Source organism: Adiantum capillus-veneris, chromosome 7 (assembly GCF_014529385.1).
Source record: "Adiantum capillus-veneris isolate H3 chromosome 7, ASM1452938v2, whole genome shotgun sequence".
In the NCBI taxonomy this organism is placed as follows: Eukaryota; Viridiplantae; Streptophyta; class Polypodiopsida; order Polypodiales; family Pteridaceae; genus Adiantum; species Adiantum capillus-veneris.
Genome location: NC_140937.1, coordinates 108360277 through 108381759, shown reverse-complemented (window position 1 = coordinate 108381759; position 21483 = coordinate 108360277). Strand labels below are relative to the sequence as shown.

General features: G+C 39.4%; 3 pseudogenes; 1 reads left to right on the top strand and 2 right to left on the bottom strand.

Moving 5' to 3' along the window:
- Window positions 1-4953: 4953 nt before the first annotated feature.
- On the bottom strand, window positions 4954-13955 carry LOC147454403 (uncharacterized; annotated as a pseudogene).
- A 3683-nt stretch (window positions 13956-17638) lies between these two features.
- Window positions 17639-18586, top strand: LOC147454402 (uncharacterized; annotated as a pseudogene).
- Window positions 18587-19715: 1129 nt separating this feature from the next.
- LOC147454401 (uncharacterized) lies at window positions 19716-21171 on the bottom strand (annotated as a pseudogene).
- Between the last annotated feature and the right edge of the window lie 312 nt (window positions 21172-21483).

Below are 21483 nucleotides of genomic sequence, written 5' to 3'. Positions count from 1 at the left end.
GAAAGCTACATACGACTAATGATACGGAAACAATAGATGAAGCTAAATTGAAAGAGAACTGCAAAGTGTAAGAATTGCCTTACCTCTATAGACGTGGCATCATTATTTTTGCTAGCTTTTGAGCCTTGCTTTGTGTGTTTCTGTTGGCTTTTTAGCCGTGAGATGGCCTTTACATCAAAGGGTGTGTTATGCCAAGTGGCTCACTCCAGCAGACTTTTTTCTTTCCCCCCAAATTAGCGTATCTTTTGTTTACTTAAGGCCCAAGGCAAAAGGTAGAGAGGAGCATCATCATTGTCATTGTCATTGTCCTCTTCCTTACAAAGAAAAAATCCTTGAAAAAAAAAACTATTCCCTAAAAGTTTTGGCCCCTTATCCCCCACATGTGAAGCCACTCATCTTCTCGTAAGCATAAGGGATGCCCTTGGTGGGCAACCGCATGTGAACCACTATTGCAGGCATGGCATAGCACTACCGCCATCCACCAGCACATAATCACATAGAACTCATGCCCACACAGTAGAAACTGCCATGGACGATGAGAGTTTTCTCTCACTCTCTCTTCAGCTCCAAAGAGCCTCCATGACTCACTAGAAAAAAAAAACCTTTGAATGTAATTTGCCACTGGTTATCACAACTGAACCTGGAAAGGCACAATCAGTCCATAATCTTGTTTCCCACAATACAATCATCACTTTGGTCTGCAAATCAACAAATTTATCTATCAGTGCATTGCACTTCTCAATTCATTGAAACCCAAAAACCATAAAAATCGGCTCAATATTTGACAAATCTTGCCCAAATAAAATATGATTTGAGTGCCATAAAGCACATCTCGTAGCTCGTACTAGAGGCTAGCAATAAAAATCTTGATGAGTTGAAATCGACCATCTCGGCATGCATTCCAACGCTATTTCAAAAACTGTAGATTGGCCTTCGAAAAATATTAAAGTGCTCTCATAACCTCTTCATTTGGACTCCGATAAGCAAGCCATAAAGACAAGCTTGGAGAGAACTTTGAGCACTACATAATCAGCCTTTAAATCTATACTTTGGCAATATGAGAGCATCCCAACTCATAGACATAGAAAACACACTTATTGGCCCCAAAATCCACATTTGGCATACATGCTCGTTACTCTTGCTTGCATTGGTGCCCCATCACTGTATAAATTATGTGTACACTTCAAACAAGCATATATTGCTTTCCTTGAATATTTTTCCCGTCGTGAAAGTGGATCGACACGATATGATTCCTCTTAGGGGGTCCCATCGCGCCTTGTCTCGTGCTACTACATCGGGTCTATTTACCTCATTGGTGATCATCACCAATGAGCTATCTATGATTCTCATCTTTGATCTCTTTCTCTATAACTTTCAATGACTTGTGCCATAGTTGGCCTCTCCATCAGCTTCCTTGTGCGACTTGAGTGGTGTCATCTCAGTCTTAGTCGTCACTACATTGGTGTTGTACGGGTTGTCATTTTGTGGGTTTGGCGCTCATTCCTTTGGGATTTTATTCTTCTCAATATTTGTCAGTATTTTGGTATTTTCCCCCATAGCTTCTCCTGATCTATTGTTGAGGGAGGATGCTAGAGATACGACGCTTTTTCTCCTACTCATAGGCTTCTCATCACATGTGCGCTAGCCCTTGGGTATGTGATGAATAGGGATCTCACACACATTTAGGGTTTGCACCAACATTTTTCGTTTAAGGTTTATTTTGATATTTCATTATTTTTAGGATGAGGGTTTTTTTCTGGGTCATGGTGTTTGAAAGAGCTATATGTGTGGCCTAGGGGTCTCTCTGTCCTTTGTCTTGTATCATTCATAGAGTTTGCTACGTGGAGTTATTGGGCTCCCCAGCCTTTGTTGATGTGTTTTTTCTCTCTTTCTCTCACATGCCATCATCTCTCTCTTCTATTGCACACTTTGACACATAGTGGTACTGAAGTAGAAAAAGATTTTTATTATTATGGTAGTAATGATTCCCCCTTAGAGACAAATCAACCCAAGATGCATAGTGCCACTAAACTAGCAAAATCTGTTTTTAATAGCATGGCAGTGCTTATACCTTGGGCTTTTTATAAGTCTACGCATCTATGACACTTCAAATTGAGTAATTAACCTCATATGCAGACATAAAATAGGAATCCAATAACTTGCTAATAGAGAGTGCCATTGTAGATGGTGGGAACAGTCCCTAGATGGGAATCCAGATTGACAGTTGTAGTGATAGTAACCAAACCAGTTTTGTGGTAACTGTACAGTGGAAAATTGGTCTGAGACTCAGCCCGATACCTATAAATAGGGGCCATTACTTCATTTGATGGGCTATGATTGAGGGGATTTGGGGAGTGACACGCTATTGTATTGTACTCTTGAGTCTAGTGTCTTGGAGCTTATTGTGATGTTGTACTCTTTTGTCGATAAGCTCATAGCAATCCTTTGAATCACCTTGTAGTTTATTCCACTTATACTAATCTAAATATAATCCAATTCTAGTTCTAGTCTCAGTCTATCAAGTAACTTATCTATGGAAAGAGCTCAACATGTAGATAGTATATCAATAATCTCCTCTCAAATCAAAGATCGTATGTAGAAGTTATGGAAGGCCAAAAATCATAAAATTATCTACCTCCCTTTTTTTTGGTTTCTTTTTTTTTGGTTCGGGGGGCATCCTTTTACCACTCTTACACACCCACCATTCTTGCACACATGGCGTGCACCTATTCATTAAAATGTTAATCACTTTCATAATATCATCTCCAATAAGAGACCCTCTTAAACCCCATTATGTTTCTAATGAAAATCAAAACATATGATGCATATTAACGTCTAAATCCATGGTGCAAGTGTAGCTGTTAACAGACAAGGTTTGCCTTGGAATGAGGGTATTTTAACAAAGCACCAATGAAAATAGCCTTGCCCTTAATGGCCTTGGATGTTTGATTGTTGTTGGTAAACCAACCTTGTCAATAGGACTCCAAGATGCATACGATTTCCAGAAGCCCTTTGTCGATGGTACAATAAACGTCTTTTGCATTAGGAAAAAATTGGGATCTAGAGAGGGCCTTTTAAGAATTGAGGGCGAAAAAATAAAAACCAATCAGCTTTAAGCCACCATAACGGTGAAAAGTGTCACTGAACAGAGTTTAAAAAGAAGAATTTTGTAAAAAAGAGAAGTGAAAACGACTAGTAAACCCTTAAAACAAAGATATCAATCTTCATTGTTCTCAAAGATCAAGAAGCTTTATTCATTGTTCTCAAAGATTAAGAAGCTTTATTTCATTTAAAAAGAGTCCCTTTCAAATCAACCAGTACTTTCATGATGCAGTCCTTCTCTCAAGGAAAAATATATTCTTATTATTAAAATCATGCATAAGTGGACTGCTAGTCACAAAAATATCCCGTTCATAAGTTACTTATGATTAATTATACTTCTCTCATCTAAAGCTTCTTGAACTTCCTCTTCTCAAGTTTCTCTTGTTTTCTCTCTGCATTCTATGGCTTCCTCAAGCAGGTTACGTAAACCCTCTGCTTCTATTGAGTCTATAACTCTTTTCAATACACTTGATTATCAAAATCATTGGATACCTTTGATAATAACCAAAGGATCTTGGATTCTAATGCAATCAAGAAAGCAAAAGAGGCAAAGTACAAATGAATTTTTATCATCTTGGAAGGCAAGGGTGAAAATTTTTCATGTCAATGACAACAAGAAATCTGTGAAAGAAGTTCTTGTTCAACATGTTTATATGCATAGAGAGCTTACACTTTCTGAATGGCCAATGGACCTTGCAAACTGTAAGTTATAAAGCAGAAGTGTTTATTAATGTGGTTTCTTTGAATTTTATTATGATTTTGTTTATTTATTTTGTAGATGTCTATCCTTCTTCCTATGAAGAATGGCAATAACTGGACTGTATAATAGGAGTAATCAATGTCTACCATGCTTTCATTGGTAGTCAGCAGTATCAAGGAAGAACAAATCGACAACTTGCAGAGCTAGGTGTTTTCTTTTATGATAGTTTCTTTCATGTCGATACCGATCTTTCTTCTAGAACACCAGAAAAGCTTTCTTTATCGTATTTTAAGTTCAGACTGGCCCTTGCCAACTAGTGACATTAGTGAGGCATTTCGTTTGAAGCTATTTAATGAAGTGCAAAAAAGGTTGAAGCCTAATGTAGCAAGTAGGCTTGTGAAAATCAAAGCGAGCATGCCAATCCATGTATTTGTGGATTTTTTTCCACAAGTGAATGTCCAATAGCTCTTAAAAATACCATGCTTGTGTGTAAGAATGTAGACCTTGACACAATACTTGAGTTTTTAGACAAAGGATGGGATTTTTGTCATTCTATTGGAATTGACTGCAAAGTGGATGCATCAAGTGTAAACGTGAAGTACATGATAAAAAGTCAAAACTTTATCATGATATTTTCCTATCAGAGATCTCATAGAGTGAACGGTGTTCCTGTGATATTGGATCAAGACTTTCAAAATATGCAAGACAATCCTTTAGTGCACATTGATGTGTGGATGAATGAAGAACTTCAAACCACTCTATCTATTGGTGGAGAGTGCAATCTTCTACAACTTCGACAAGATTTGATAAATGAAGATGAAGTTGATCTTTCCTAATATTTTTTAATTCAAATCAATGGTAGACAAGTAAGTAGTTCCATCAAAACGACAGGTTTAAATGAAACATAAAGGTTTTTTACTAACATAATTCTTTATCTTGATAGGTATCCAAGAGAAGAGAGAAGTATGTAAGTGCAAGGAAATATATTTAAATGTAGTCTGTATAATTATCACTTAGGTACAAAAATCCAAATACGAAGAAGGTAAAGACAAGGTCTTAATCTAAAGAAATCTTCTTTAATACACAACGTACTTCAAATACATTTATTGTGTTTCAGATACATTGTCACTTTCAATCTCTTTTTGGTCCTTTCATGAGGTGCTTACTATTGATGCTTCTGGCATTGGTGACTTCTTTATGTCTCTGTCTTCAAAAAATTCTTCTACATGAGGGTCACTCGGCAGATCTTTTTTGTAAACCTCTTCTTTTTGTGATGGCGATTCTTCTGCGAGACAATCTTCATCTTCAAACCACTCCATCTCTTTAAAAAACTTTAATAGGTCATCATCTGTGGCCTCTCTTTTATCAAACTCTAGCTTTTCCTGTTGGAATTAGGGTTGCAGAGAAACACACACAGCTTGGAGAAGATGAAGGAAGCCCAAGGCACACAATAGAGAGTGTGTTACTTAGTGTGCAATGGAAAGATAGATAGCCCTAGAGTGATGGGCGTATATACAATGCACGGGGGAAAAAACCTCCTAAAGAGGGAAAAAATGCCCCGGCGGTCCTAGTGTGTTCACACACATCACTACCACATGTATATGGTAACAAATCCCCCCTGGAGTGATGCGGTGAACGAGAGCTGGCACATGAGTAAAGGGAAGTGCCATGCCCTGAGGACAGGATCAGTCCACAAAGGGGAGTAAGCCCAAAGCTTTGCGGAAAGCTTGAAGCTTCTCACGAGACAATGCCTTTGTGAAAAGATCTGCAAGGTTGTCCTGTGTTGGCACATAAGCCAAGCTAATCTCTCCTGCTGAGAGCCTCTCCCTGACATAGTGGTAATGCACCTCAATGTGCTTTGTGCGAGCATGAAAAACTGGGTTCCTCGCAACTACCAATGCGTTCTGACTGTCAGTGTAGATAGTGTTGGCAGTGTCCTGTCCAACACCCAAATCATCCATAAGGCGTCTGAGCCATACACACTCAACCGTAGCTGTGAAGACTGCCCTGTACTCAGCCTCACAACTCGAAGTGGCCACAGTAGGTTGCTTCTTGCTCAACCATGATATACATGAACTGCCAAGCATGAAACAAAAACCACTTGTAGACACTCGCGTGTCAAAACAACCAGCCCAATCTGAGTCCGAAAAAGCATGTAGGTCTGGCAGCAATGATCCCCCCTTGGGATAAAACAAGCCAAGATGTAAAGTGCCACTAAGGTAGCGGAAAATCCTCTTGACAGTCTGCCAATGCTTAGACCCTGGGCTATGCATAAATCTGCTGACCTATGAGACTGCAAACTGAATATCCGGCCTCGTGTTGCATACATAAATGAGGCAGCCAACAGCAGTTTGGTAAAGAGTGACATCAGCAGGATCACCAGCATCATGTAGACTCAACTTCAAACCTGTTTCCATGGGAGTGGCAATAGGTTTGCAATCCTCAAGTCCAAACTTACATAGCAATGTCTCTATGTAACTTTTCTGACACAAGGCAATACCACCATCACACTGCTTAAACTGTATACCCAAATAATGATGCAACAGCCCCAAATCTTTCATCTTGAAAGTAGCATTCAAATCAGCCTTAAATTCAGCAATATGTCTCTCATTTGGTCCAGTGAAGCACATAAAAACTTTGGACTTCGCTTTAAGCAGAAATACCCATGCATGCCTGGAGTAATCATCTATGAAAGTCACGAAGTACAGGTAATTTCCCAAGGACGGAGTTTGCATGGGCCCACAAACATCACTATGCACAAGCTGCAACCTGCATGTGGCCCGAACTGAACCATCCTTTGGAAATTTAGAACGCTGCATCTTACCGAAAATACAGCCTTCACAAACATGTTTGACAGGTGCTTCAAGAGGCAGCAAAGAAGCAACCATATCAAATTTCTGCAAAATAGTAAACTGGCAAAATTCAGATGACCAAAACGTGCATGCCAAAGTTTTGCATCTGAAATAGCCCTTGAATCTGCAACAGCAGTTGCAAAATTTTGTCCACACTTGTCATACAAAGTGAGCTTATACAACCCATGGCACAAAATCCCAGATGCAACAATTTCATCACCAAAAGTGAGATCATGAACTGTACATCTGTCATCCACAAATTTGACTACAATTCCAAGTCTAGCAAGTGCGGATACAGACAAGAGATTCCTCTTGATCCCAGGTACATAAAGTGCATCAACAAGTGTGAAGGAACTGCCATTAGCAGCAGTGAGCACAATCTTTCCAACCCCCTGAACTGGATAAGAGGCGTTGTTGGCACAAGTGACTGAATTCCCATGAGGGACAGACTCAAGAGAGGTAAACAACTCACGATGTGAGGTAATGTGCTTTATAGCACCACTGTCGAAATACCACACATGTGAATCTGCAGCAACTGACAAGCATGCATCATGGACAGCAGGATTGTAAGTGCACTCTGCATCAACAACACAGTCTCCTTTCACAGAAGACTCAACAATGGCTGCATTTGTAGTGGAACCAGCATTTGAAGTGGAACCACCCTCTTTCTTCTTAGCCTCTTTGGCCTTCAACTTAGGACACGACTTGATCAAGTGATCATTGGCTTTACAATAATGGCAACGCATCTTCTTTTTGCCCTTATCACCAGAATTGCCAGATGAAGTACTGCCAGCAGAAGCATTAGGAACAGAATTTTTGCCACTCGCAGCAGAACCATAAGAAGTGGCTGTATTGTTGTAACCACCCTTTCTTTGAGAAGCAATAAAAGCCTGTTCAACTGCACGCTGCCTAGTCCTATTTTTTCTAGAAAGTGACTCTTGCAACAGCAATGTGCATAATGCATCAAACTTGACAACTTCAGGATTTCCTTGGGTCATTAGTCTCCAAGTACTAGCAAAAGTTTGGTAGGAATCTGGTAAGCATCAAGAACAGTCTGCACAAGGGAACTGTCTGAAATTACTTCACCTGCAGAAATAAGCTGCTCATTGATATCCTTGACACTAGCAAGGAAAGTGTCCATATCATCTTCCTCATGCATAATCTTCGATTCCAGCTCTTTACGCAGCAAAGCAATTTTAGCCTCATTGCGGCTTGCATAAAGACCTGCTAAAATATCCCAAGCCTGTTTTGCAGATTTTGATGAACGGATGTGAGGAACAATGGTGCGCTTCACAGACAACGCAATCAATGCATGAGCCTGCGCATCCTTAACATCCCAACGAGCTTGTTCTGCCGTAGGCAAAACAACTCTAACAGCTGCAATCCTTGCAGCAAGACCTGCAACATCCTCAACATTGCCTACATCCTCAGAACTAGGACGTACATCAATGCCCTGCACAATGTTCCAGACACCCTTTGACACAAGAACATGTTGCATCATATAAGCCCACATAGGGTAGTTGTCCCCATCCAACCTGTCCTCAGTAGCAAACATCTTGAACACATCTGTGTTGTTGTTGTCAGCCATGGTAAATGTTGCACCTGATGAGAAAATTGCCCGAAAATAGGAGAAACGGAGCGGGAACAACCTGTGCTATATAGCACAAACCGTAGAAGACTATAAGGCACTTGTTATGCAGAAAATGACATTGACAGAAATTCTGCACAAAATGACGAAATAGCTTGTGCAGTACTGCCTGTAGTGGAAACGGAGGCTGAAATGAGCCCAAATCAAAATTCTGAGTAGACCAAGCTCTTAGAGTTTTCCCAAAAATTTTGTCGACCTGCGAACGCTTGCCAAAGCTCATTGAAATCAGAGAAAGTGAGCAGGCTTGTGCTGGAGCAGCTGGCGACTAAGCCCGGGAGGACGTGACCTGCTCTGATACCAATTGTTGGAATTAGGGTTGCAGAGAAACACACACAGCTTGGAGAAGACGAAGGAAGCCCAAGGCACACAATAGAGAGTGTGTTACTTAGTGTGCAATGGAAAGATAGATAGCCCTAGAGTGATGGGCGTATATACAATGCACGGGGGAAAAAACCTCCTAAAGAGGGAAAAAATGCCCCGACAGTCCTAGTGTGTTCACACACATCACTACCACATGTATATGGTAACATTTTCTTTGAGCAAGATTTGCAATTACTCCAACTATTTGCATTGAAATTCTCTCATCATGATTTTAATTTTCTCCATGTGAAAGTGTGCTACATCAAGCTCTGTGTATGTTGTAATAGAAAGCTACAATACAAAAACAATTTTGGCAGTCAAAGCAACTATATTGTTTGTGCATTAAGTGTTATAAAGAAATAGACCTGAGAGGTCTCACTTTTGTAAACATGATCCAACATGGCTTTGGCATTGTACAGTAAATACCATCCACACTTATGATTGTCCTTTTGTTGTGGTACCTATCAACCAAAATAATTCATAAGACAAAAGAAACTTACAAAAACAACAAGAGTTTAGTACAAAAAAGAGAACTCAAACCTGAATCTTTCGATATATAACCTCTATAAAAATACTGCCCAAAGCATGGAAGCTTTCAATGGTGGCAAGTAAGATGTTGACGCGAATGTTGAAACAATTTGGCTCCTATAAAAAAGATGAACACAAATAAATTTCACAATTAACAACACTTGTTGTAGTACACAATAATGATTTACCTTGAGATATATGGCAAAATAATAGTTCTCACACTTGGATTGCAATGGGTAAACCAAGCTATAAGCTCTTAGGGAGGCTTTCTTTCATCTAAAAGACAAGAGATTTGACAGTCAATTATAAACACCTCATCTTGTGGGTCTTCAAGAAGTTCTTCTTTGATCATGTTGCAATTGAACACTTAAGTTAGTATCATAAAAGCAATGGGTGTCATTAAAAACACAAAAAAATATTACCTTAGAAAAATCATGACAAGGGTATCAGAGATGTCATTGTCAAAGCTCTTCAATATTTGGACATCTTGAGCTTCCAAAGAAGGGACAAAGGCAACATGGTTATCGCCTTTCATTAAGACTTTGATCTTTGGATCAATAGCATTTAAAGTCTTTAAAACCTTTTCTTCTCTTTGCAAAATCTCCAATTGTTGAGCCTTCCTCTTTAACTCTTCATGGTCATCCTATTTTAATTTTAGCCTCTCAATTATGTCTTGGTTCAACCTGGTATCTCTACTATGTATGTCTTTTTCTTCTAGTTCAACTCTTTGGGCCTTCTTGCAGGAGGAATCAGAAAAATGTCTTTTATTTTTTAATCTATAAATGATGGCATATATCAAAATTGCTCGTAACAGTGTCTAAGCATGCTTAAGCTTGTCATGTCTTTAGGCATAGTTGTAACTCTATGAGCATGCGCTGCAAGAATGGAAGTGTCACTAAAATATTCAATAAGATAATACTCGTAAGGCAGGTGACCTTCAAGGTGTCAAGGCTGAAATGATTAAATGGACAAGCAAGAAAACACGATATTGGATATGCGATATGTTTAACCTTGCACTTCAGTATGGCATGCCTCATGATTGGAGTGCAAATTGGATCAAACCTTTGCACAAAGGAGGAGATGTAAACAATGTGAACAACTATCGCACTATAATGGTTGGTTCTTTAATGGCAAAGTTATTTGGATGTATCATGGAGATGAAGATAAGTGAATGGGCTGAAAAGAATGGCAAACGTGCACTTGGCCAAGCAGGTTTTCGAAAGCATCATAGCACTATTGATCACCTTGTCACTCTTCGAGTTCTTATGGAAGCGTCTCGATTGAAAGGAAAAAAGTTGTATTGTTGCTTTGTGGATTTCAAGAAAGCTTTTGACATGGTACCGCGAGGAAATCTTTGGAGACGTATGCAAAGCCTTCAAGTGCCGAGAGAATTTATGCATGCAGTCTTTCGCATCTACCAAAAAGTGATATGTCAATTACGTATGGGAGATGGAATTTCAGAATTTTTTGCAAGCAGTATTGGTGTCAAACAAGGATGCCCACTTTCCCCAACCCTCTTTGGGCTACTCATTGATGAATTGGAATGCATGGTTCTTGACTTTATGCAGCAAGAAGGCATAGAAGAGGTTAAGATTGGAAATGCGGTGATCATGCTTTTGCTTTATGCCGATGATGTAGTGCTCTTGGCACATACCTTAGAAGATGCACAAAAGCTTATGAGTGCCTTGGAACGCTTTTGCCTACATAGCAGGCTGATTGTGAATGGATCCAAAACCAAGGTTATGCTTGTAAAGACCCTCAATGATGAAAATCCATGCATTGTATATAACAATGAGAAACTTGAAGTGGTAGATCACTTCAAGTACCTTGGCCTTGAGGTTCCATCCAATCATAAATGGAAGGATTGTGCAATGCGTCGCTTGGAAGCCGGAAAGAGGGCCTATTATGCATTTGAGAACATGTGCAATGCAGGAGAGATCAAGTGTTGGGCTCTCAAAAAGTACCTCTTTGACACATTGGTGACACCGGTGCTTCTTTATGGAGTGGAGGTGTGGGGTGGAAGCATCGGGAAGTCTACTTGGAAAGAGTTTGAGAATGTCCAAAAGCGTTTTCTCACCAACTTTCTCCAAGTCAAGACACAAACACCCTACATGCTCTTACTTCTTGAGTCCGGATTGCTTCCCATTGAGGTCTTGGGCATGCAAAGGGTTGTGGAGTACATGCGTAAGACACAACGTAGCCCTTTGCATCGACTTCCTAGAATCGCATATGAAGCAAGTCAAATGGTTCAAAAGACATGCAAGAGCAAAATACTAAGTTCGGGGTGGATGCTTGATATCAAGAAATGGTTTGGAAGATGGGATGCATGTCACTTGGTCAAGGATGCGTCGATCGACTCCCAAGTTAATGAGGCCTTCTTACAACGCCAATGTATCACGGCTTGGGAGAAATCCGGAGGTTCTCGCTTCAGCCATTACACCACACACGTTGCCCCAAACTACAAATCTCTCTTCTTCTCGGAACGAGGTAACCGAACCCATTCCTACATCCTTGAGCCCATCCCATTGAGTGCGATCCGCACCATTGCCTCCATTCGTCTTAGCTCCCATTCTCTACGCTGCGAGACAGGACGTTGGGGCACTAGCGAGGAGTGTCATCGACTTTGTACCTTATGCCCTCGTTAAGTGCGAGAGAGTGAGTACCACACACTACTTGAGTGCTCAGCTTTTGACCACATTAGGTCCTCTTTTCCCCATATATTCAGCCATGATCTCTCCCTACATACCTTCCTCTCCCAACCACGATGTGGACTCTCTATTGCGACGCTCATTTCAGCCATTTTTGAGCATTGAGAGTCACTTATGAACTCCACTCACACCACGTGACATGTTCATTTGGTCCCATAGGTCATATTTGACCTCCCAGGACGATAATAGAACTATCTATCTATCTATCTATCTCTCTCTCTCTCTCTCTCTCTCTCTCTCTCTCTCTTCCCCTCCCCCTATGTATGTGTGTGTACTTCCACTTAGATGTACATGAAATGCCATACACACTAATAATATATACTTGTGAGGACTTAATAGCATTTCAAGTATATGCCAGTGAAACATAAACATGCAGATATCTCTCTCTCTCTCTCTCTCTCTCTCTCTCTCTCTCTCTCTCTTCCCCCTATGTATGTGTGTTTGTACTTCCACTTAAATGTACATGAAATGCCATACACACTAATAACATATAGTTATTGAGGGCTTAATAGCATTTCAAGTATATGTCAGTGAAACATAAACACACATGTAAATCTCTCTCTCTCTCTCTCTCTCTCTCTCTCTCTCTCTCTCTCTCTCTCTTTTTGTAAATCTAGTATGTATACACACACACACACACACACACACACTATACATAAATATGTATAGTGTGTGTGTGTGTGTATACATATCAGATTTACCAAAAGATAAGTGTGAGTATACACACACACACACACACACATGTCCATACATAGAAAGGTCAAGAGGTTGTATTTATCTAATCTATTTGTTTAGCTATAATATATAATATGTATCATATAATCATCTTATTTATGTATCTATCATATATAATACTAGATAATATAAATCATATATGCGTTTGTTTCATAGGGATCCTAATTCATTTTAGATAGACTCACGAAGGGGGAACCAGCAAGAGAAGGAGAGGGAGGCTTGGACAGTTAATAGGACCGAGGCAGATCTAGTTGTGTGGGCTAAGGCGTAAAGGGTTGTGGACCGATTGAGTGTAAATGAGCAAGTAGGTAAGTGCATGTAATATACATACATAATAGACATATAATATATATTATGTGTGTGTGTGTGTGTGTGTGTGTGTATTTCAGTTGGATGTACTTGAAAAGCTATAGAGGCATTTTAAATATTTTGTAAAGGCAAATAGCATTTCAAGGACATCCAGTGAGAGTAGGATACACACCCTCCCATCCACACACACACACATGCACATGCATTCGCCTAGAAAGTCACCGTATTTATTCGCAATAAACAAGGTTCGTAAATACATCTTCAACCAACTAAACTGCAAAATATTACATAGATTATAAGTTTGAATAGACAAAAATCAGTAGAACTTACGAATTCTACTAAAAATTACTTGAGAGCTTTTAAACATCATATCACATATCAACTTGTCAAATAATTTTCTATCACCAAAGTGTGGTAGATTGGTTATGCGATTTCCATCTTGAATAACAGATCTTGAGTTCAACTCCCCTCCTCGGCTAGCTCTTTAAGGTCCTTTGGGATAGTTTCCAACGACTTTAAAACTCTCTTCTTCTTTTTCTTCTTCAAAAAACCTAGTAATTTGACTTTCTTTTTTATATTTGTCAATAAAAATTTAAATATAAAAGGTGAGAATTTCTAGAGTTTAAACCGTCACACTCTCTCTCTCTCTCTCTCTCTCCCTCTCTCCACACACATGTACCAGCTGCTCCTAGGGTTTCGTGCTTTCCTGTGCGCCTTTGTGCCGTACAGGGTCACTTGCAAGCTCGTCACAGCAGCACTCCAAGGCTTCACACCGTATGCAGCAATGTTGCCATCGTCCAGCAGCAGCCCGTCGTCGTCAACTCTGTCGGCACGTGAGTCGGCTCCTGTGGAAGCGCTCCCTGTTGCTAGCAGCAGCAGAGGCACCCGTCACCAGTCGCTAGCAGCAGCAGCAGAGGCGCCCGTCGCCAGTAGCAGCAGAAGTGCCAGCGCCTGTCTTCAGCAGCAGCAGAGGCTCCGTCGTCAACAGCGTCGTCGTCAGCAAGCGTCAGCATCCGCGTCGTCAGGAAGCGGTTCTATCCTCAGCAGTGGAAGCAGCAGCAACGACAGAGGCGGACGTTTTTCAACGCATGAGAGAGAGAGAGAGAGAGAGAGAGAGACCAAATGTCTAGGTACAAAAATAAATTGAAGTAAAACGAAAGACTAGGAAAAACTAAAACTAAAACACTATAATTGTCAAACTAAAATCATCATCATCATCGTCAATGTCGGAGGATGCCCGACGTCGGGCGTTGTTTGAGAAAGTATTATTCATGTTGAAGAGCAATGTCAATGTTCACCTCTAATGGGTGTCTTCCATATCGTGCTAGAATAGTCCCGATGCTTTGATGGAGCCTCCGTCACTATCGTGGTCACATGGACGTCTAGCTCTCCCAAGCTTAGTGGGCCCAAGGCTAGAAAAATACATTTTCCCTAACCGATCAAAAATTAGGGGAAACTTGAAATTCTCCCAGTAATTAGGTCAAAATTTGAAGGTTTTGCCGGTTATTACACTAAAACTTGTGTAAATTTACCGGTTTTCTTATAGGCAAGCTCAAAATCTAATCGGGATTTTATAATTTCAGCCGGTTAAAATACACTCGACCCCGGGTTTTTTCTAACATTGTTGATGGCTTTGTCTACTAATATACCTTTGATATAAGTGGGCTTTGAAGTCTGCTATGAGGAATGCACATTTGACTGTTGAGTCCGTGCTCAATGTCTCCCATTGTCTGGTCTCCTCAAGAGACTTTCCCCTTGTCTACGCAGCTGTAGCAAAAAGAGAGTCTCTCTCTCTCGCTCTCTTGTGAATGGTAAGAAAAGGAAGGAAAGACCGAATGGCTAGCTCGTTTGAAATAAGTCCAATCAATTGGCTATTGTGTGGGCTCAAGCCCGTGTGGTGGAAATCTTCTACTTTTGGGCTGGGTCACTCTTCTCTTTGGCCCCCAATTCTGATACATAGGAATTCACACATGGTGCCATAACTTTCGGCTTCGGAGTTCGACATACACCATAATTATTTTTGTGAGAGTGTAGGCGAAGACGAATATAATGAGCTATTGTGCGCTCAAAATTGAGCTTTGGTCCCCTTTGAAGCCCACTTTGTCCGGCCTTTGGATTGGCTTCTTTGGCCTCCGAAGCTTTTCATCTGGCATCCTTCAAGGATCTCTCTCACATGAACACTCGAGGGGGGGGGGGGGGGCACTTGTGAGGTCTCTAGCGTACCTTCCCTTGCCTTTACTTAGAAAAACAGGACCCTACCGGGCGTGGGACACTGCCCTTATAGACCTACCACGTCATAGTGCCGTTTTTTGTCGTCAGACCGCCATCCACTGTCAGCATGCTGCCAAAATGGCAACTTGCGTCCACTGGGCCGCTTCTGCAGCCGCACGCACTTAGAGAAACCTGTCTCTCTCTTCTTGTGTACCCAATGGGAGGACACGCCATTGCTCAACAAACACGCGAAGCTCTCTCTCTCTCTCTCTCTCTCTCTCTCTCTCTCTCTCTCTCTCAAGCTTGGAGCCCACCGGTAAAGCACGCAAAAAAAAAGAGGGATCTCTCTGGGCGAAGCTTTGAGACCTCGAGGCTGCCATTACCGTGGAGATAGGCAATACAAGGTGGGCTTCAAGGTGTCTCGATCTCCCTCAATAAAAATAAGGACAAGCAAGGAGGGTTAGTGGGAGGTGGGCGAGAGCATAGTTGAACTTAACAAGACAATGGAAGGTCTTTGGAAGGCGAATCATAGTTATGATAAAAAAGGGCGTGAAAAGGGATGTGTTTTACAAGATAGAGAGCAGGCCAAAATTTGATTGGGTAGAGGACGGAACGGAAATTTGTGGGAACTAAAGAGCAGGTAAATTGTAAAATGTGGGATTTGTTTGACAATTACAGATTGCTTCCATCGAGTTGGGATTTTTGATAAATGGGTATGCATATCAACAAGCATACCAACGATGGCGTATGCAACCGATTTGTAACATGGTTTTCAGATTTCAAATTATTGGAAGCATCTTCTGGTTGTCAGCACCAATGAAGTATTGATAAGTACTTTCTTCTTATTTTTCAATGTTACTTTTGTTTCGAGTCATGATTTTCTCTTACGCTTGCTCTAACCACACTTGTTTCAAGTCGTGATTTTCTCTTACGGTTGCTCTAACCGCACTTGTTTTGTTTGGTTTACGCCTCGACTGCTTATCCGTCTACAACCAGAAGCAAAGAAGCATGACAACGTGGAATCTTGGCAGATCGAGCTAATAAACCTGGCAAGCTACTAGTATAAATCTAGTGTATTTTGCGAGTAGGGATTCCTAGGGTTTCTTTATTTAGAACTTTAGCTAGAACCTTAGCATCCAAGACTCCAAGGAAGGGTTTTTTCAATGCAATAACAAAGTCTATCCACGATTGTAGTTGGTCCAAAAATACCATAAAAATTTATTATTTGTAAACAGTACATGTGATATCAACTTATTGTGTATGAGAGAGGATATGGGGGAAGAAAACCAACACATATCCTCGTAATTTACTCGTTGGATGCACCTAAAATGCTCAAATAATGAATTCAATTGTGTTGGAAATCACTTTCAAGAATTTCAAGTGCTCAAAGAATGAGTTCAATTGTGTTGGAGATCACATTCAAGCATTTCAAGTGCATCTCTAGCATCAATAGTTTATGTGCACTTGAATCCCGTCGTATAGTATTCATTTAGTTTGAATTGACTACTATGCATTTCAAGTGCACACACATACCCACATATACACACATATATTAATCTACATAATACATACATGCATGTATATAGTTGAATTGTGTGTGTGTGTGTGTGTGTGTGTGTGTGAGAGAGAGAGAGAGAGAGAGAGAGAGAGAAAGAGAGAGAGAATCTCTGCCCAAAGGTTATGGCTGATTTGAAAAGAAAACATGACTCTCAAATTGATGGTACCTCATCTATTTATGACGATTTGGTAACGTCTACCCAGAATACAGATGACATAGGTATATTATACATCAATAGTTCAAGAGAGTTTTTTTATAATTGCATTATGACCTTGCTCTTCTAATATAGACATTTGTTATTATAGATAAAAACAATCCCAAGATTCTACTGTAAGAATTTCTATATGATTGTGGAGCCATGGAATCATATGATTCATTTTATACAATGTTTGATACTCCTTTTGAACTTGAAGTAACTCTTATTTTTCACAAAGAAGCTTTACAGGAGTACAACAAAGAGTTTGATCAATGGTGGATTCAAGAATGGTACTATACTTTGATGAAGCATATATTCAGGCTATAGATTTGGTTCAAAAGAATCGATCACAATCCTCTAGGCTTAACAAGAAGTATTCCGCCTTATCAGAAAATGTCAAACTAAATCTTCCAAAATGTCCGAAGTGCAAACACAAATGTAGACTATCAAAGAAAAGTGTGGGGTTTATTGTTTTTGTTCTTAAGAGATAGTGATGCTGAAGAAGCAAAAAGGGATGAAAGTAACTCTAAATCAAGTGAAGTGATCAAAGATGAACAGACAATGAAGAAGTTCTTGATGTAGAAAAAGAGTGGCAAGAAGTTGAGAGTTTTCAACTTTCTAGGAATCGAGAAGGAAGAATTGCATTGGAGAAGTCTTTGTACCCTACTTTTGAAGGAACATTGCCCTTGCCTATTCTACCATTCTTTCCTCTTGGCCATGGAGAATATATAATGCTTTCAGATATCCAAAGGTCATTTGGTTTACGAGAGGATGAATTGTATGCTATTTTGGCACAACACTTGAACTATAATGTTGGGACTGATAAAGAGCCAAATAAATGCAAAGGTTTTGTAGAAAAAGATCCTCTTTTAGGAAAGTTGGATGTTTGCTTTGAGCCTCATAAAGCATTGGACGTTTGTTTCAATGAAGCTCTTCAATATAAAGAGCCTACCGAAGAAGAGTTTATCAAGGCATATAACAGATCATCATCTTTCAGAAGCGGATAGTGAAAATGAAGATGAACAAGATAAAGATGTATTGATCATTCAGGAGCCAGATCTCAAAATATGAAGTGTTGGTTCGATAAATTTTTGGAAGGACAATCAACTTGTGTCAGATGAGAATGTTACGGTAAGCACTTTATTTGTATAAGCTAAAGTTTTTTTCTTTGCTTTCAATGTTTCTAATGATTGATTGATTTTATATGTTTGTAGATTCAACCACCAAAAGCTGAGCTCTTAAGACGGTCATCTAGAGTCGTTGATCTTACCAAAGATGCTGCTCTAAAGCACTACATTAAGTACCTTGCTTGTCCTCATTTAGTTATTTTTCAGATGAAGTACTCCTCTGATGGTTATATACCTTTGTTTGTATACAACACATTGTCAAAGTATGGTGGCTATGTTCTTCATCCAAATGCTACCAAAGTAAGCCTTTTGGAGAAAGGGTGTGCTATCAATGTTTTTGGATATGGTCATGCAATGCAAGGATCACTTGCAAGAAGTTATTTAGCATATATTGGATATGCTCTTGCAAAGGGAATTAAACATTATAGAGATCTTTCTCCTTCCGAGAAACAATTTCTACTTCGACACGATGATTTGAAGCAGGTTGAATACAAAGAGGGCACTTCAAGTTTAGGTCAAGAATATGTTGAAGACATTGAAGATATCATTTGAAAATAGATTTGTATTAAGTATACACTTTTATAGAATGTGTTCTGGATCTTGAGGTAGAACCCAAACTTTTTTATCCCTCACTCTCTTAGATCTCCACTGATGTAAGGTTGCTTCTGTAGTAGAATCCTTCCAGCTCTGTCGTCTTTGAATTTGTTTGGATATCTTTATTGCAAGAGCTTGTTTTTTGTCTCTAGAATTTTATTCTCCCTTATTCGTAGCAAGAATATTCTATAGAATTAAAAAAAACTTCCTTTAAGTTGTTCGCTCTATTTTTTCCTCTGCCATGTTGAGGTTGTCAAAAGTATGATCCACGAGCTTGATAATGGGATTTTTCCATTCCTTGAGTGGACCATATTGCAGGACATCCATATTGCCTTGTGAAACATAACATATGATCGTATAAAATATGTTGCATGTCATAAAAATTATATTTATACTAATCAAATAGGTTGTAAGAAGAAAAGTATGAATTACCATGTAGTGGGTAATGCTTTGAGTACTCTATGCATCTTGCATACTTTTACCAAAAGCTTAAAGTGCTAACTTTAATTTCATGTTGTCATTGTCTATCCATTCTTTCTTGTCAAGTAAGCAAAAAACCTCATCAAGAGCCATCCACACTTTTACTTTGCGATTCCTAGCCTTTCCATTATTAGCATGGTCTTTAATAGCATTATGAAGCTTCTTCCACTGCTCCTACTTTATTGTTGAGCAATTACGACTCTTGTTGATTTTGCCCAGTTCACCATGAAATGACAAAATTTGCGAGCTTTCAAACCTCCAAGTGAAGGTTTACTGGAGCTTCATGTGATGATGTTGAACGCTTTTGACAAGCAATTATCTTTACTTTACCTCTGCAGAGCCCCATCTCTGATAGTATTTGCTCTACTTTCTCAATTGCTTTTCTTGACTCAATCTTTAGCTTCAACTTCCATGCATATTCAATGTATAAATATACGAGCTTCTCAACAATCCTGCACAATGCATGCAATATACATATATGGAAATGTGAAAGTGGAATATCAAGAATGGCTCGGAAGTTAGGATCCTCATCAGCTCTAGAGGGTTTTCGGTTGTGCTGCTTCAAGCTCAAAGAGTGACCTTCGTTCATACAATATAGACAAGGTGATTAAGAGCTAGCACCTTTTGCATTGTTATACATGCACTTGAGTGTCTTGAGATCACCAGCAAGATGCCACTCTACTTGGAAGCTTCCAATATCTTCAACATGAAGAAGTTCTTCCTTTTTTTGTCTACAAATGATATCAAGAATATCTAGTTGGTGAAATGTCCAGTACAAAATGTCATGGTCTTCTTTGTCAACCTGCATAAATGAGTTTTTGTTATTAACATTACTTGATACATTAACTAGAGAAAGCTTAAAAGTTCGCATACCTCAAAGCTCCTAGCCACCATATATCATTCTCTGATTGTACACTGAAGCTATCATCGTCGTTCACAAGATTTTGTGCTACTACTTGAAGTGTTGTATTCATGAGGGTTATGGTGACTCATTCTGTCTTAAGAACAAAAGATTATTTTGTCTTCTACCATTCATGTAGCTTAAGCACAAAGATTAGTTTGCCTTCAATATCTCACATTCATCTAGCTTAAGCACAAAGATTAGTTTGCCTTCTACCTCCTCGCTTGTCACATTATAAAATATGACCATTTGATTCTGAAGATTTTGCAAATTGAAAAAAATATTAGACGATTCATTAAAGTGTACCACTCGCCCCACATTTCTAATCTCTTGGTTGATGAAATATGAATCACCCAAGTATTGTGAAACTTCATTGTTGAGACCTTGTCGTGCTTGACATACATGAGCTGGTATAGGCAAGATAGAAGATGAGACCTTTTTATCTTTGAGCTGGATCTTTACTGATTTAAAGATGCTTGAATATCCTTTTTGACTGATGCCACAATTATCTATGACACTTTGATCGTCTAAAGTATCAATGGTTGTGCTTTGTAGAAAATCACTGATTATATCCTGCTTTATCTTCGTGAACTTTGAGGCATCCAAAACCTCTTTTTCAACATGAGGTGCAATCAAAGAGGAATATGAAGATTTGGCCATTTGAGGATCTTTTCCTTTTCAGGATGAAGCATGCCTCTGCAAAAACATATTTTTGATTAGCTAATAATCAATACTTTGTTACAACAAGAATATGTACTAAAATGGTATACTTTATTGCTCGAATCCTGCGCTTAAGACCTCCACTTCCAACTCTGAGGGTTTCAATGTTGGAAACACTTCTGCATCTTTGACGAAGACCAAGTGGAGTGGTTCTTATCCTCGTCCTTCGCACCTCCTTTTCAAGCTCAGGAATGGTTTCTTTGGAGGATAATATTTTGTTCTTCAAAAGTGTTTGTTCTTGAAGCTTACTGTTTTGCATCGATAAATTGAACAAAGATGCTTGTTGCTGCTTCAATATCTCTAGATTTATCACTGCTTGTTGTGTATTCCTCATCACCAAGTTATTGCAATAACCCAAGAGACCATGAGACCCATCCCCAACAAAATGTAATAGAGATGTAAGATTATTAAACGGAGGAGTATACATAGCAAGGAAATCCATAGGATAAAGTGTTCCATCACACCAAAGATCAAGATGTTTATGATTAGTATGTCTCAAGTGATCCATCTGCAGCTTAGTAAGTGTGAAAGATCTATTCCTTTTTTTGAATGGGCTCATAATTTGCGTCTATGTCTATATGGAGATGATCTTTACGCTTAAAGAGTAAAGAATATTGGTTGTTATATTGTGCATTCTCCATAATCAAGGATTGTTTAGCAAATATTTGTAAAAGTTTCTCATAGAAATAGATTGGTGCTACCGCCTTTCTTTTTTTAGCTCAAATGAGTTGGAACTTTCTTTCTCTTATTTCAA